This window comes from Dermacentor variabilis, chromosome 8 (genome assembly GCF_050947875.1).
Source record: "Dermacentor variabilis isolate Ectoservices chromosome 8, ASM5094787v1, whole genome shotgun sequence".
Classification (NCBI taxonomy): domain Eukaryota; kingdom Metazoa; phylum Arthropoda; class Arachnida; order Ixodida; family Ixodidae; genus Dermacentor; species Dermacentor variabilis.
In genome coordinates, this window is record NC_134575.1 from 48518755 (window position 1) to 48525093 (window position 6339).

Here is a 6339-nt window from a genome sequence, read left to right on the forward strand (position 1 = left end):
CCAACAAGTCGAATTTCGTCTAGGTGGGTGTTCTGCCCTGCTAAGATGCTTATTCTTAGCACTATTTTAGTGCTTCTTGTGAAGGTTGACCGCAGCCTGAGGAACGCGTTTCAAGAATTGAGGCGGACTCTATGGTTCTTTGTGTATTAGCCCATTATCGCACGAACACTTCTCCAGTTCCAGCACGAACTAAGAATTTGAGATGAATGCCGTGGCTTGATTATGATGACGATTTCCATGCTACGGCACACGCTCACTACGTGAAAGGGATTGACCAAGTGGGTGGCACACTTAGTGCCAACGCCAACTATAGCTCTTTCAAGTGATCTCATACATGTAATACCACGTGCACTTAGAAGAAAGGGGGTTAACCGAGGGGCCCGATTTTTATTAGTAATATCATGAGAAGCCAACAAACACTGACACGAAGGACAACATAGGGGAAACTAGTTGTGCTTAATAAATGGAATGAAGAAACGATAAATAATGGAAATTAAAGTGGATGAAGAAACAACTTGCCGCAGGTGGGAACCGAACCCACAACCTTCGCATTTCGCGTGCGATGCTCTACCAATTGAGCTACCGCGGCGCTGTTTCCCCATCCACTTTGTTGGGTATTTATGTGTACTAGTACACATAAATTTCCCCTATGTTGTCCTTCGTGTCAGTGTTTGTTGGCTTCTCATGATATCACGTGCACTTAGGGCACTTAACTTTCCTTCTGCGTTATAGCAGCGTTTCCATCCCGGTCAAAATTCTTTGATGACGCAGCAAATACTTTATGACGTAAGGGCCGCGAATACGCATAGAAACAAAATGCGTACCCGGTCGAAGTCGTTGAAATTTGTTCAGCCTTGTGAAATATTATCTTCGCGGAAAAAGCTGCCCACTGAGTAAGCTGGTGCACTGCGGTGAACTTTGGCGGATAGCCCGCCGGGGCCGTGTTCAAAATTCCTGCGCATGTCCACTTAATATCTTCGCTGTACACCTTCGTCGTCATGACAGTGCCCCGGATTTCGGGGAACCGGGGCGGGCCTCTCTTCGATTCTCGGAAAGTTTACTCCGGTGAAGCGCGCGTCGAGAGTATCTCGTTTGTTGACCGTTTAGTTTCGCGGACTCTTCCATCCTTCTTCACGGAGAAGCCACAGGGGGTTATTTTCCTACTGCTTTTGTGCAACAACTTACTTCCTTTCCGTCTCACCGAACGTATCAGGCCCTCTAATGATCAAAATCTCCTTTTGGCACACGGAGCAAGAACGGAGGTCAAGCGGAGCAGGAAAGGCATCCTACAGTGCGTCTTTCTCTCTTTCTTTATCTTTCTCACACTGTTGTCAGTTCAGCAAACGTTCGTTCTTACACGGATGTATTCTGGCGTTTTTTTTTTTTTTTTGCTGTATGTATCTATATTAGTTCACTGCGGCTTGTCGCAAATCCTTTTTATATCATTTAGAATTTTCGATACCACTCGGCATTTTGAGCTTCGAATCACTGGAGCAGCGCATCATGCTTGCACTTTGCTACGGTCGTCGCCTGTTCCGCCCCAATTCTTTCTCGGATTCCTGTCGTGCACTTTTCATGCCAAGACAACAATGTTTCCAATGTTATTGTCAGCCTATTACGTTGCGATTTTCTTTTATCGCGCTTAGAAGCGAAGTGGACAATGCGCATCGAACAAACTTGGCGCTCGCTTGAAAAAAAAATAAAGAGGAAAGAAACAGCAAGAAATCTCGCAAACCTGTAGAAATCTGAAGCGAGAACTCTCGTTTCGAGGTGACTTCACCTTTTTAGCCAGTCTTCTTCATGACTGCTGCTTGGTGCAATAAAGGCCGACAACCAAAAACACAGAACAAACAGCGTAGGTATCACACTTGGTGCATGTTTCGGCTTGGAACAATAATGGCTCTGTATTTCACATTTTGTAAACCTCAACCTTTAGCGCGGGCTCATATGTTTCTTTATCATAGTTGGCGTTTCCTATGATTGCAAGCTAGAGAGCACTGATTCTCGCAACGGCTTAGGTAGCTTTTTTTTTCTTCTCGCGCCTAACAGGCTTTCAGGTGACCCTGCGCCCGTTGGTTGACAATTCTTCTTACCTTGTTACGATGCTTCGTCGACAGAAAGTTGGCAGTAACAACTAGAAAAAAAGAAAGGATTGTATACGAAGACCTTGAAGTTAAGCTAAAAAAAATTAACAATTTGCGCTTGAGGATAGCGTATCACGTGATCCCATTCTGTCTCTTTTCGTAGTAGTACACGAGAAGGAACACGTGACATTACTGAAAGCTAATGCGCAGTTGATGTGCGTTATGGATTGAAGAATATGGATTACATTAAATAAAAAATGGGCTTACACAGCTTTACAGCAATATGAAGTTTGAAGAAAAATTAGTAGACAACCTTTTGTTAATTACTGATACTTCAGAGAAGCTTATTTATGAAGCTAGGTACAGTTAATAAAATGTAAAGAACAGGGAAAGCACCAGAGAATATGCAAAATAATATACCTTATTGGATATAACATTGCAAGGCAAGTGTCGGGACCATTGGAAAGCAATAATGTCATCTTATATCAAAATATTACAAGAAATATACCTTGCCACAACACGCTTTACCACAAGTAAAACGATATAACATTGCATCACATACCAAAAGCCATGGTAGAACACCGTCGTGCGCAGACAAGAAACAGAAGTGATAAATTAGGCACAGTCTACGTGCAGCAACGAGGAACTACAAAACATTACTGCAAAAGTAGCAGACACAGTTCAGAACAATGGCGAATAAACGGCCCATTTATCAACAAGAAACGCGAAAAACATACAAGGGCGTAAGATTGGGCTGGTTGCTAGAACGTGCTTCAAAGTTTGATTACCAGCGCAAGGGTACCAGAGGGTACAGAAGAGAGCACAGTGCTCCGTTCTTTCTTCTGGCTGTTGTTCAAACTTCAAACGCAGAAATTACGAAGGAATTGCACATACGCTCAGTAAAGCTCGAACACGGCTGCCAGAGAGAGCTTTTCCAGAAGGCCCACAAGGGGGCGCAACCCACAGTGTATAGGGCAGTAACATGTCCCACGGCGGCCGCATTTCGGTGGGGCGCCGAATGGAAGAAAGCCAGTGTAGCGTACATTTGGCGAACACTGATGAACCCCACGGCATCAAAATGAATTCGTTGTCTCATAGGCGTGTCTCATAATCGGATCGTGGTGTTGGCCCGTAAAATCCCAAAATGTATTAATTTTTCAAACGTCATATCTGACATAGCACAGAGGGGAGTGACCCTACCAGGTGCCAAGCATCAGTTGTCCGTCGCATATTCCTGCACAAATATTGATGGTTTCAGCTGTTCAGCGCTTGCGCCAATCTCTTCGCCCAAGGTGCAAGCACGCCTTTTCGGGTCACGAGCTATGTGAGGACGTCGCCTTTCCATCGAGTGCTCAGAACGGTTTCTGCGCCTTTTATGCGGCAAGACCATCAACCACCATCGCCGCCTGCTGCGTTCCCTAGTTATGCCTAACCAGCCGTGGTTACTCAGTGGCTATGGTGTTGGGCTGCTGAGCAGGAGGTCGTGGGATTGAATCCCGGTCACGGCGGCCGCATTTCGGTGGGGTCGAAATGAGAAAACACCCGTGTACTTAGATTTATGTGCACGTTAAGGAACCCCAGGTTGTCAAAATTTTCGGAGTCCTCCACTACGGCGTGCCTCATGATGTGCTCTTGGCACGTTAATCCCCATAATTTAATTTGGTTATGCCTAGTCCATCGACGTTTCACATCTCGTTGCATCACCGCTGCATCGCTGTCTCTTTTTCAATCAATCAATCAAAAAGTGAGCTTTATTTATACAAGTCAAGTAATGTGTACAAAATAGTTGGACCAATAGCCTATGTGGCTAGTAGCTGGTCCAATAATAATATTTGGGGTTTTACGTGCCAAAACCACTTTCTGATTATGAGGCACGCCGTAGTGGAGGACTCCGGAAATTTTGACCACCTGGGGTTCTTTAACGTGCACCTAAATCTAAGCACACGGGTGTTTTCGCATTTCGCCCCCATCGAAATGCGGCCGCCGTGGCCGGGATTCGATCCCGCGACCTCGTGCTCAGCAGCCCGACACCATAGCCACTGAGCAACCACGGCGGGTAGCTGGTCCAATACACAAAAGTACATGTACAGGTCAACCAAATACATATCAGCTCAATGAGTAAGAACATTTTTTACATGAACAAGTACTTTTTTTTAGGAAGAGCTATTACATTTGGCTAGACAAGAAGAAGTGTTTACATACAAGATAAAAATTTCTCGTTACTTTTATTTCCACAGGCACAGTGTTCCAAGTTATAGCGCCAGAGTACTCTATTAATCGTTCACCGTATACATTGCTGCAATAAGGAAGGTTTAAGTTAAAGTTAGTTGCTTGCCTGGTGTTTGCACGTGGGATGTTAAATATGGTGTTGGGTAAGGGAAAGTTGGTGTTGAGTATTTTGTGAACCAAACAAGTGACCTTATAATTTCTTAACGCCGTGAAAGAAAGAATACGAAGGTCAGTAAACAGAACGCTACTTGGGTGATGAACAGAGGAAAATGTTATTATTCTTAGGGCGCGTTTTTGCAACTGAACTACAGGTGTTAAGTAAGTTCTATATGTTAGGCTCCATATTTCACAACCATGCTCGATTGTGTCGCTCAACTTGCCCCTTGAATCCCGTTCGCGTACAACTTGATGCACGACCTAAACGTTTGCCTGTCGCTGAATCCCAAACTGCGCCGAGGAAAATCGCCAGGTCTATCGGGCGTCGATGCTCTGCTGTCATATAGTCCACGAATTCCGCAGAAAGGTTAATAACAAATCGCCGTCAACAATATCAGCACCGGGGTACTTATTTCCCACATTTACGGTCTTTTTCCAAGTCTTGCGCACTGAAAAACATCGAAGACAAAGAAGAGCAATGGAACGAAGAAATCACAATGTTCGTTTAATTGCTGCAGTTTCTCTTATCAGCGCTTTTAGTGGCCATAGTGCACAGTCAGAAATGGCATGAGCCTGTAATGATGTATTAATTTAGACGCCTTTGCATGATACAGTTAGCGCTACCATTTGCGTGTCTCTTTTTTTATTGAGGTAGCAATTCTATGAACACTTCAGGCGCATTTCTGCCTTCAAAGTCGCCATGAGGTTCCGCATAAAGCCCAAGGGCGATAAAATCGTCGCCGCGCGCCGTATGCTGTATGTGCGTGTGAAATCGTGTGAGGCTGAGCCGGCGATCGCTGCTCTATCTGGGGGGCGCCAGGGGGGAGAGCGGAGAGCAAACGCGCCGTCTTGCGTCGCGCTAAAGGCCGTCGGGGTGGGGGGGGGGAGGAGTAGGGAGAGAGGAGGCTCCGGCAGGAACTGCGTATTTCGCGGCCGGGCTCAAGGGGATTTGACGATCGCGGCTCAGTCTGGCGTGCGAAATGGAGGAAAGCGGGGAGGCAGAGCGGGAGAGCGGGCTTCTACCCCCCAACAACGGCGTACTCTGCGCGGCGGAAAGAGGTCGCGCGCACCGTATTTTGAAACCGATTCGCGGACGGTTCATATACTGGGGTGGTTGTTTGAGCTAGTTGGTAATTCATGACAGAAGTAACGTACAGCGCGAAGGACAAGGACTGCGATAGACGACAAACACAGCGCTGACTTCCAACAATATTTTGTTGCGTTGCCACATCGCGTGTATATATACAAGAGGGGGCGTGCGCAGAAAGCGAAAGGCAGAGACATGGGGTATTCTAACTGCAAGTCACTGTACTAAGAGCCATGGTCACCTGAAAAAAAAAATACAAACAACAGCACTGTGTTTGTCGTCTGTCGCAGTCCGTGTCCTTCGCGCTGTACGTTATTTTTGGTTCATATACCTTTGTGCGTGCCGTGTTCTGGCCGCTCAGTTTGCATTCAAGCGATAGATAATTCCACTTCGCTCGCTATCGGCTGCCACGCTTGCTCACGCTAGCGTTTTGGCTGCGAACGTCCGCAGTCAACTAGTGTGCTGTGTTCTTGTTTGCCTGTGCGCGCTGACACCAGGCTTGCTAATGCAGTGAGTAAGCGAATGTTTTCTACTTTATACGGTTGATAAAACTACTATCCTTCCTTCGTATAGCTGTCTACTAATTCGCTATAGCAATCTATGCTTCGCCTTTCAGGCAAAACTGCGACTTCTTTCCTTCAAACAGTAGCCTGAGCTCGTATGTAGGTACTGAACACTGACGACAGAACGTATTGATAGCCCACGACCACTCGTGACCGATGACAAACGGGCGAATTATTCGAAAAATAAAGCGAAATTGAACAGATCGGAATTAAAAACGAC

General features: G+C 46.0%; 1 non-coding gene across 1 annotated transcript; it reads right to left on the minus strand.

Moving 5' to 3' along the window:
- Positions 1 to 516: 516 nt before the first annotated feature.
- Positions 517 to 589, minus strand: TRNAS-CGA (transfer RNA serine (anticodon CGA)). Its single transcript has one exon. It is a non-coding gene; the product is annotated as a tRNA-Ser (tRNA).
- Positions 590 to 6339: the final 5750 nt, after the last annotated feature.